Source organism: Thunnus maccoyii, chromosome 10 (genome assembly GCF_910596095.1).
Source record: "Thunnus maccoyii chromosome 10, fThuMac1.1, whole genome shotgun sequence".
Classification (NCBI taxonomy): Eukaryota; Metazoa; Chordata; class Actinopteri; order Scombriformes; family Scombridae; genus Thunnus; species Thunnus maccoyii.
The window spans coordinates 21,880,981-21,892,982 of record NC_056542.1 but is presented as its reverse complement, the minus strand read 5'-3'; the positions used below and the strand labels follow the sequence as shown (position 1 = coordinate 21,892,982).

The following is a 12,002-nucleotide window of genomic DNA, read 5'->3' as shown; positions in this document are numbered from 1 at the left end:
TTTTACTGCACAATTTACAGTACTGTACCCACAGTGTAGTGTCCTGTATGACTCAGTGATATGCACAAAGGGAACATCGACGGAAATTCAGCTTGTAGGGAAATTAAACAACATTATTATTGCAGCAGTTTTTGACAACTTGCTCATCTTTTCCAATTTAGTCTCTTTTTTTGCCAAGGCACATAGAAAATCTGTTTGAGCGGCTGTTCCACTTTGAAGATCCGGCCTGAAATGTATTTGTCCATCTGTCAGTGCTTGTATTAGAGCATCAAATATTATATTTCAAAGCGCAAAAATAGTGTGAATTAAACAAAGCGCTGTGTAAACACACACAGTAGTGGGTCAACGGTGTTTTGAGTGTCCGTTACTGCAAAAATAGATTGGACCTTGACTTGCATTTGTCGTAATTTTGTTGTTTGATGAACCAGAAAAGATCACAAGTGTATGTATACACATAAATTATCATGATTTCTATGAGGGACTAGAAACTTCAATGCCCACAAGCCACATACAATGAGTGGTAAAACTAAACCTGATAGTTTTCCTAAGGCTGACCACAGGATGTCTGAGAGAATTAGGCTTATGGTAGTGATTAGTTATTCTAGGCCTAATGTTGTATTCTAGTCTAATGTACTTTGCATAACATCAGACCAGCTCACGGACATGCCGTGCATTACAGAAATGTAGCTGGATAAGAATAATGCAGATTAATTTTTTATATGTCTATAGGATTGGTGTCATTGAACCTAAGGTATACTATGCTCCAACACAGTAATATGTTTTGTTGTTTCCATCAGACTTCAGCAGACACAGAAAGAAGTCCTTTAGTGTAGCAAAATATAGCAAATGCAGATGGATGAGAGATTATGGTGACAGATTTAGTCGCGCATATGCTGCAGAGAAAGAGATGGTGTGAAACCATTGCCCATTTTAATGAGCATTCCAGCTTAAACGGATATTGAGACTTCAGAGCTGGAAGATACCACAGATTGCTGTGCTAATGTTGTCCCGTGTAACTCAGTGGATTAGGTTTAGAAGCCCAACTCCCACTGGGACAACATGGAAAAAAATGTATGCTCTCATAAAGCGTCCACCAAACGCCAAATGTTATGAAAACTTCACTGTACTTGATAATAGCATTACAGATAAGCAATGTAATTAAGCTACACACACTGGAGCATACTGTATTGTAGTGGAAACCATGCCCCTGTGATGCCTATTAAGAGCTCAGTGCTGGGCCTGTCGCAATGATTAGTTACGCTAAATTTGATGTTTCTGTTTTATTCACAAGTTCATTAACTGGACTGCACTGGATTGAATCTGCACAGCTTGAAATTTACAATATCAGGTAAATAGTAGGACAGGATAGGCAAAGCTCTCCAAATATTGGGGAGAAAGGAGAGGTAGAGCTATAATTACAGCTGTTAATAAGCAGGACTTAATCGGCGGAACATCAGATTTATTTTTACATTACTTGTAAATGACAGATCCATGGTTACAGATAGAAGTTATTGTTATACAAAGCTACCACACAGGTCATTAAAATCGGAAATGTACATATCTAAAAGTTTCTGCAGACCCCATCAAAGATCTGCAGTGTCATTAAATTGTAAACAGTTTACAACTATGAAGCAATAAAGGGGAAATTCAATTAAGTTAAGGATCAGCACATGTCTGCTGGATGGTCAAGATGAGATGTGCTGCATGCGCACTGTTTCAACAACTGCATTTTTCTCTCTCACACATGTCATCTGTCCCTACTTACTGTGGATGCATGACTCATCAGTACCCATACTCTACCACTGACCTATATCTGTCCCACCTGTGTGTCACCCACCCAGTCTCACATCAAAATGTATAATAGCTACGTTGGTCCAAAGCACAAAATGTATTAGTTTCACAAAAACAGCTCTAGAATTGTGAGATGCCTACATTTTTTTTGTACCTATTCTTTTCTATTGGCCTGCGTCTGTGTCACATGACTGTCAAGTTTATGTTTGTGAAAACAAAAACAAAAAAATGGCTGACATCCCTTTTATTCTGAGTGGATAATGCAATATCTTAAAATAGTTTGGCCATTAAAATGTGTTTTGATAAATGTGCATTTTATTTTCATAATCTTTGTTCAGTGAATGTTTATGATGTTTAGTTTGTCAGTTATTACGAAGATTTTTTTCAGGCTTTCTATCGTTGCTATGGTGGTTGCTATGGACACTGCTATTGCTGAATCCATGTAGTTGCATGTTGTTTGAATCCTTGTCTTTGTCTAAAACTGATGGCCTTAACATTAACCTATCATATTGTTGAGTTATCACAGACATATTCGTGTTTTTGTGTTGATATTATTAAGGGAAAATCTTAACACAGTGACAGTGAGGAAAATACTTCCAGGCAGGGCTTCAGCCAATCGCAAAGCTTCAAATTCTGGATTTCAAATTCAATTCATCCCTGGTGTGCTTTAAAATCTACGTTTTTTATTGAAAGAACCTCATCAAACATATAACAGCTTAGATAAGTACACAACGCAAAGACAATGAGCAATAGCAGCATCCATAGCAATGACAGAAAGCCTGAAAAAATCTTTATAATAACTGACTAACTGAACATCATATACATTCACTGAACAAAGATTATGCAAATAAAATGGACATTTCTCACTAGAAATCTTATCAAAACACATTTTAATGCCAAAACTATCTTAAAATATTGCATTTTCCACTGGGAATCAAAGGAATGTCAAACTTTTTTTTTTTTTTTTGCTGACAGAAACTTGACAGTCATGTGACGTGGATACAGGCCAATAGAAAAGAATAGGCCAAAAAACGTAGGCTTCTCACAGTTTTAGAGACATATTGTGAAATTAAGACCAAAGTAGCGGACCAAAGTAGCTATTATACATTCTGATGCGAGACTGAGTTGTTGTCACCGTGTTGACTGACCCACATTCCCACTGATCCAGTCATTTCCAGGTTGAGACCTGAGCCAGTTCCACAAGAGCAGCAGGAGATGGATAAATGCTGTTTTCCCCAAGCCTCAAGTATTAACAAAGGCTGGTAAATTATTGTTAAGCTACACAGGAACATCGATATCGTAGCCTACCCTTTATATTTGATGTTTTGAGTTGAATTAAAGTAATCATCAAGGTAATTGCTTCTAGGGCTGCTGTATTCCTGGTTAATAATTAATGTAAACAAAAGAAATGCCATCTCTCCTCACTCCAAACAAGCTATTTCTGAACCCATGGTGCATTAACGTCAGAGCACACAGCCAAGAGCAACCTCTCTGTATCTCTGCCTCTCTCTGCAGCAGAGTAACGCATGGTGAAAATGTGATGCTGCAGGACCATGTGGGCTGCCATGCACAAAAAGGCTGGAGGTGGGGCTTGGATGCTGACAAGTACCACCGCATGCTCTCATTGGCTCTCAATGACATCACTGATAAAGGGCTGCAAAGACAGTGAAAGGAGTGTAAGTCTGGCACTCTCTCTCCTTCACACCCACATGCTATAAGCACAAGTTAAGAATGCTCCTGACCTTTTCCCAAGATTTAACTTGCTTGGTTAAATTAACTTCTGCAATACGAAAGCAACTTCTTCATTTTGAGACTCCCTCTCTCCTCTCTTGTCCAGGTTTGAGGGCACATTTCTCTGCCTGCAGCCCACAGAAGAAGTAGCAACTACACTACAGATCAGATGGCAATTCACACAACAGTTCTACAGTTGTAAATCAAACAATGACATCCCAGAGCATCTCAAAGCAAATGTAACATAGAACTGATTGTGGTCAAATGGAATTGGACTCAACAGCCTTTTTCACGCTGGCACTGGATAACCAAAGTCAAGTCTGCTGCATACAGACATTAACCTTGCATATGACACAATGAGGTTGCAGATCCCCAACTATGTGGTCAGTCAAGAAAATCCATGTGATCTAGTCATAAATTAAAAGATAAAAGTGTTTGAGCTTATAACTGATATATACTGATATAGCTGTTAATGATCTATCCTTAATCATTAATAACATTATTAGATAAGCTAGTGGTTATGTGGGAGCCACAACTTTTAAAAATTTCCCATGTTCATGAGACACTTTAGGTATTTTGTTTTGTTTCCAAACATGTATCCAAGTGCGAGGCAACTGTGAAAAGGCATCCTTGCAAGTTGTTGACAAAGTTTCTGTATCACTTAAAACATTCCTAATTATTGTCCAAATCGCTTATTATTGACTTAATTTCTGGGACGTAAAGTCTAATGACTGACATGATACGATAAAATACACGTTTTTAGATGCTGGTCTCCAAACTACCAAAGTCGGAGACAAACTTTTTTTGAGCGTACAAATGATTTTTTTATAAAGATGTGGCACAACATAAACTTTTATCAAATTTATCTTGATTTTTCCTTGTATGACAATTATTCTACATAGAGCCATTCTCAAATGTTCCAATGTAGGAGAAACACAACCACTGCCAAAATTCAACTGAACTGGGGTGATTATGGTGGTCTGTGTGTGTGTGTGTGTGAGAGAGAGAGAGAGAGAGAGAGAGAGAGAGAGAGAGAGAGAATGCTGGTGGTTGGGGGACCCTACTGGTCCCTGTGATTCCAACTGAGTAAATCAGCTCTCTGAAAAAGTGCTTGAACAAGTGTCACAATCCCAGTAAGTTATATCACCTACCCATGAGGAGGGCCGTGGAGGATCAAAAATGCAATATCCTGCTATCCCAGTGACTTTGGGCTGAGAAACGTCTTGTGGAGAGACATACTGCACATTTTTATAATCCCCAAAGTGTCTCCATGAGTTTTAGATTTCCAAGTGTGCCTAAAACGCATCCCTCCTGGCACTGCTGCTGCTGAAGTTTAAATCCTTACGAGATGAGTCTTCACCTTCTCCAAAAGAAAAGTGCACTGTCTGTTAATCCTAAAAGCCTCTTGATAGGTGACTCTGTACATCTTCCATGTGTTTTCCACATATTTTCATTTCCTTAACCTCCCGCAAGAGAACACGCTTTGGTGGTTAATCTGGTGTTAAAATCCCACCTAAAAACAGATCCCAGAGAAATTGAGAAAAAAAGATTGTAGTCAACTTCATGTCATTGTTACAGATTGATTATTGATTTTAACAGTTGAAATAAAAAAAAGGAAAATTAAAAAATACAAACATAAAATGCTTCATAAATATATTAATATAGAAAAATAGTTCCTCATACTATCTAATTAACTAATAAACTCTTTGGGTTTGATTTTCTTTGGATGTCTAAAAGTTGGTACGAACTGTAAGAGTTTGAAATGTCTTGAAAAAGTTTAAAACTAAACATATTCAGAACCAAATATTTTACAGAAAGCATAATTTATTTCGTTTCAGGCACTAAAAATATATCCCGTTGGTACATTTTGTCTTAGATGTTGCCTAATGAAAAGTTTAAGGGTAGGGCCACTGTACAATGGAATGCAGCAAATTCAAACAAGTTATTTGGCCACACCTTTACATGATAAAGAAAGTTTTTTAAAGATTATGTAAATGTTTAAATATTTTATGTTAGTCACACAAGAAAAATCTAATTGAAACTCTGTAGTAAACCTCAAGTGACTAAATATTTATCTTGGGATGCTCCCGCGGTTTTATATATTTAAAAGAAAAAAAAGGCAAATAAAAGCTAACTTAACACTTTGGATATAAAAAAAACTAAGTTCAAAATAATTTTCATCCCGTGAAAATCATTACAGGCGTTCAAAAAAGTTGTTTCCTTTTGGATTTGCGCTCCTTTTTGCTGGTTTTCTTTGTATGGACAGAGAACAAAGGAGCCTTTACTGTAACAAAGAAGCTGCAGCGACTTATACCTGTTGCTCTGTTTCCAATAAACTATAACAAGTTTCCTGGTGATTTTCGAGATGAACTCATTTTCTTTTCATAACATAACATCTTTTTGCCTCCAAAGATTATTCCTTATTCGTGCAACAAGTTTAATTTTGAGGCACTGTTTTGTTTCTTAGAGACTTTACACCTGATTACATTGTTCTGAATTCCCACAGTGCATTGGCAACTTCGCAAGACCACGAATACCACTGTTATAAAACTACTGCACGAGGACAAGACTATTTACAAACTATTTATGAACTACTTGTCACTTTGTCTTTTTTCCAGCGTGCGTAAAAGGTCCTTCTCTCTGCAAACTTCTGACAGGCAGCTGCTTTGTCTTGTGCGTCGCAACATCCCCAAGAGACAAAGATACGGCAACAGTACAAACGCCATCTCACCTCAATTAAAGCTCACTGCCAATTAATTCTATTTATCATATGTTGAGTATTATTGAGCGTTGTGAAGATGCATGCCTGAGCATCCCCTCAAGTTCTCTCCTCAAAGCGCCCCGCATCAGACAAAGGAAAAGGGGACCGCTCCTCTCGCTCTCTCTCTCTCTCCTCGCTACCTCTGTCTCTCTATGTCTCTCTCCCTCTCTCCCCTGCTTTGTGCTCAAGTTTGAGCGCTGACGCACCAACTACAGTAGCAACTTTTAACTGGAAATAAAATCGAAAATCGCTCCAGGGGTGCAAGCAAGGACAGTATCCCGCTCGGAGACAACTCACCTGGGGGTGCCTTGCGCTGTGCGTGTCGCCGTGCGTCGTGGAAAAAGTTTGAGAGGGCACGTCTAGCTTTGTGTTGTGGAGTCCCCCTTTGTCTACACGTGTGATAGATGGATGGGGCTCCTTTTGGCCGCGCCTAGTTCATTTCGCTCTCCAAAGAGTCCCGCCCTCTCAAAGTCAAACAACTATGCACACAACAATATAGTCGGGCCGAGGATATGCCTCATTACTAACATGGAGCATGGAGGTTATTGTTTGGTGTAGGATTTATATTTAAACTCACCAACTTAATCACTTTATTCAGTTCTACTAATTGACCTATCTATCTATCTATCTATCTATCTATCTATCTATCTATCTATCTATCTATCTATCTATCATGGAATGTTTATTTTTTAATTTAATTTAATTTAATTTAATTTAATTTAATTTAATTTATTCTACCATTTATTCATTTGATGTTTTTTTTAATTCATCTGGCTAATGTGTTTATTCACTGCTACTTGCATCTTGCATCTTGCAGGTTTTTCTCCTATGAGAACTCTTTTATTGCTCTTTTATGCTCTTTCTTATTCTAATGGTTACTAGAAGTAACACTTAGAACTGTCACAATAAACACTCTGCATTACTGCATTACTCTGTCTTTGCAGTATTTGTCTGCACATAGCACAGGCTGGCTGACAAAAACTTTCCTGGGTGCACCGCCTGGAGATTACCATTGTGTCTGGACAGCAGCAGCAAGGGAACAAAGGAAGAGACAAAAGAAAAAAAGGTCTCCTTGTGTTGTAATGCACAGAGTAGCACATAAAAATAAACAATGACAGCAAGCAGTGCTGCTGCTGCAAGGTGAAACCTTGACAACTGAAAAGCATCATTTGACATCAATGTAGACATGAAAGGTTTAGAAATGTTTCTTCATTTATCCTGCTCATTCACAGCTAATACCTTTTTCTGTTTGTACATGTAATGAGAATTTAATAAACACAATCATTATTTAATTATTTCATTCCATCCAGCTTATATATATATATATATATATTATATTTATACTTGCATTGTTATTTGTTTTCATCAGTCCATTCTATTGTTAACACCTGCTGCTAAACCTTATTATTTCCTAAACGTTGGTTAAATCGTGATCAAAAGGGAAGGATCTTTAGGTTTTTGTATCAGAATAAGACAAAGTGCATCTCAGAGTTGTGAACACATGTGGTCAATTTAATTTCCTCATATCCACCCGTGATTTTTTTTTTTTTGAAAAAGCTCTGCACATTGCCTTTCAGCTCCAGAGAAAGACAGACATGCATAAGCAGCATTACACACACAAACACTTAAGCAACCAGGTAAAAATGTTGTCTGTGTGGCCCTGCCTGTTAGGCTGTACTTGCTTCCACCAGACAGGAAGGTAATTCTTCAAATCCAACAATCACTGCTCTTAGCAGACATACGGGCAGGTAGACAGAAACACAGGAAGTACCACAGAACCACTTTAACCCACAACTACCTGGCTCCTGAAAACAAACCAAGAAAGCAAACAGGAACATCTGTATGTACTCTTGTTTGTGTGATGTTTGTGTTCTGTGTGAATGCAATCCTACAGGGACACGTCCGATATAGACTGAGACAGTCAAGTAGACAGTAGAAAACTAAAGATAACAGACACCACCACCACTGTGTCCTCCTTTCATACGCCAGTCAGATATATATATATATATAAAGATAAATAATAGAAAGGAATGGTGCTGCTCATAGGTCAAAACAACAAAAACACATGGCTTTAGTAGAGACAAAAAAGGATAGAAGTAAGGTAAAAACATGCATAAAACAGAAAGAGGGGAGAAATAGTCATACCATCACTACCACCACTACTCCATCTATCCCCTCTGGGATGAGAGCAGAACAGCTACATATACAGATAGGCAGACTTATACAGTCATAACCCCCACCCCTCCTCCGGCAGAGCTCTCATCCCCCCTGCTGTGGTTTTACTGGGCCACTGACTCCAGCAGTCAGCCTGTTCTGCTCCACTCTGCTCTGCCCTGACTGCTGCTTGCATATCTCCCACTGAGGAGTCAGCTGAGCCAAGCATGAGACTGCACACTGAACAGGCTACATACAGCTTAGAGAAGCTTAACACACACATAGAGGTGCTGGAGCTCTTAGGAAATTTGCAAGATTATACCACACACTGAAGATATTATCTCCTACGCATGATACATATTTATCATCAGTATGTTAAGAAATAAAGTAATATACACGGGGTAGCCTATTACAAAATGCCTGCTGAAAAGACTGCTGTTTATGTTGCAGTGCAGAGTCTGTAGTTACACTCGGCCAATTAAGCTGTGACAAAATGCATATTGGTGATGCTGCAAGGGTTTAGATATAGCAGCCTCATAAAATCAGTAATGGATTAATGCACTAGTGCACATTCACGGCTGCAATCATTCTAGCAATGAACTTTTTTAAACATACGGTAGCTACTGAATGTTGAATATGTTGTACCATGATAATGCACTGTATATCATACATGCATTATATGTGTAGCTTACAGTCTGTTTTGTTTCTTGCACTGATCTTTACCTCCTCTCCTGTCACCTATTACTGTGCATCAGGACACATGCTACCAAGAGAAATTAACACACACAACGGTGAATCAAATGAATCTGATTTTAACATTACAGTTTTACGAAACATATACCTTGCTACTAACCTACTCATTACACACAGACAATTAAACTAATTTGACATGCTCAAGAGAGCTCATTGAAAATATACTGAAGAAGCATTTGGCCACATACTGTACAATGTGTGAGAGCTTCACAAAATAATGAGCAGCATAAAATGGCTTGCTATGTATGTATATTACATAGTATGGCAGAAATAATTGAAATTTTATAAAAGCACATACTTAAAGTCTTGCTATCTTAAAGTAATTTGGCATCCAATTACAACATTAAACATATTGTACATTTATACCATACCATGTTTATACCATACATAATAGCTCCACACAGTCAATTATGCTAACATCTGTGCCACCTTTATAGTAATTTCACACAACTAATTAAGGTGATAGAATAGAATAGAATAGTGAACACTGCTGCGACAAGGAAGTTGCACACAACTAATACATACTTCTAGGATCATAGTGCATACTGAAGACTCCTTGATAGTACTCAAATCAAGGATGTTACATTCTTACACATTGCTCTTTTATACCACTGAGCCTGATGCAAGACAAGGAAGAGCAATTAAAGCAAGACATTTGTATGTCATTTGATGTATTCCTCATACATCAACATGTGTGGCATTGACATACAGTGTCTGGTCTGTATTTTGTTGTTTCATTTGGAGAACTTGTTGGGGATATCCATGTCATGTGATTTATTTTATGCATAGAATTTTAACCACATGTACACACACGCGCACACACATGCGCACACACACACACACACACACATAGACATACCGTAGACAGACAGACATGCTTGTCAGCATGCTGGAGGGCCCTTGGCTGACTGCTGCTAAACCAGCCCTTCCCCCACAATAAAGGTCTGTCTGGGAGAGGGGGAAGGGAAATCATGACTGTCTGAACACCAGACAGCCAGCATACAGCACAACAGGCTAGAATAGAATGGAATAGAATAGAATAGAATAGAATAGAATAGAATAGAATAGAATAGAATAGAATAGAATTTCAGTTTGCTTTGGATGAAGCCCGAGGTGTATTTTAAAATAAACAGATTTTATCACCACTACCCCTTATCATTCAGTTAATTAGTGTTGGCAATATTTACCCTTTAGCAGGCTGAAATTTTTGCCAACGAGAAAAACCTAAGCAAGCAACATAACTGGTTACTCAAGAAACATGTTAGTTATGAAACAGTGTTGGTGGAAAAACTGCTCACCTCCATCACCTCATTATCTGTGTAATATATATACATATGTATATGTGGCTACAGTACCAGTACAGTACCACGTGTTAAGTACAATAATATGTGTTCAAAGTAGCCCTCTAACATTGAACTACATCTGGTCACCTGTAATGCTTATAGGAAGTGCACATTAGTCAACATTTCATGTTGGATTTTCGGCTTCAAATGAGTCTTTGACTATTAACTATTATCAGATGTACAGGTTAATTCATGTGCATCAATGTTGATGAGATTTCAACTTGTGTATTCTGTCTACTGGAAGACATAGACTTAACTATGTGCTTTTTGTTATTTTTATGCAGAAACCAAAATAGTTTTACGTTATACATAATGCATTTGAATTCTTAACCTTTCAAGCCACAAATCAATTTTGCATGGCTGTTTAAAGAGCCATGCATGCATGTTTAATAAGAATCCAGCTTTTCATGTGGTTTCTTCCTGATGAGAAAAACTGTTCAACACAGTTTCAAGAATCAGATCTATAGTGGCTGTATAGACGCAGTTACCTCTGAGCTAGGTCATGTCATATGGCCATATAATCATCAGTAGACATGCGGGTCTCACATCGACACTCCTCTACTAAGATACATTTTGAATGCATGTTGCTGACTTAAGCCTTAAGGTGGCTTAACATGAAATATCAAATACACGTGACGATAGGGTTAAAATATTTTTATTGATTTGCTCTGTCTGAGTCTATATACATGTATCTATTCCTAGGCTCCACAGTGGAGCTGTAAGCTTCCCTGAGGCTTTGCAGTATCAAGATCATCTCAGTTCTACAGAGGCCGGGGGGCTGCTATAAAACAGAGAGTCAGCCCTGCCTATTTTACTGTGGCTGAGAGTAACAGTATGCCTTTTCATAGCTCAGTGATAAGCTTTCCAAATGCTAAACTTTGGGCTATTTATACTCATTGTAGAAGACATTGTAAAAAGAATGTCCAAAGAAGAATGTATGGAGAAACAAAGCCCCTTTCTGTAGAGAGAAGTCCCTGCAATCATTTGTCCCTTTATAAAGAGTCGTTTTTTATTTTTATTTTTTAGAATGCAATAGTTAAAATGGAGATCTCCCAAGTTTCTAGTCATTTCTCAGCCCATGTATGATGCTTATTTCATGTTAACAACTTTTAGGAAACAGCTCATATAATATGGTTTGCAATTACTTGTCATTTTATTTCCCCAGGTGTATTATGTGTTGTCATTAAGAATGGAATGGCTACTAAAAAACAGGTGCAGTGGTGAGATGAGTAAAAGACCTTGATGGGCCTGTGTGTTCTTGTTTTTATTTCTCACTGTCCCTTTGAAGCTTTTTGGGAAGCAATGTCAAAAGGTGAATAACAAACTAATCAATACACCAAGTTGGTAATGATAATTAGGAGATGATATTAGCCATGGAACCTCGTATTGTCTAGACCAACACATCACTTTTTGCCAACTGCTGACAAAGAGAGATGAAAAGTTCAAGAATCAAGAGAAGAATTGTAGAG

General features: G+C 37.9%; 1 long non-coding RNA gene across 3 annotated transcripts in view; it reads right to left on the bottom strand.

Moving 5' to 3' along the window:
- Positions 1 to 6,702, bottom strand: part of LOC121906357 — a 115,775-nt gene extending 109,073 nt beyond the window's left edge. For all 3 annotated transcript variants that reach the window (XR_006098607.1, XR_006098606.1, XR_006098605.1), the window contains exons 1-2: positions 6,581 to 6,702; positions 4,674 to 5,035 (exon numbers count right to left, since the gene is read on the bottom strand). This is a non-coding gene — a long non-coding RNA (uncharacterized LOC121906357). The remainder of the gene's footprint in view (positions 1 to 4,673; positions 5,036 to 6,580) is intronic.
- Positions 6,703 to 12,002: the final 5,300 nt, after the last annotated feature.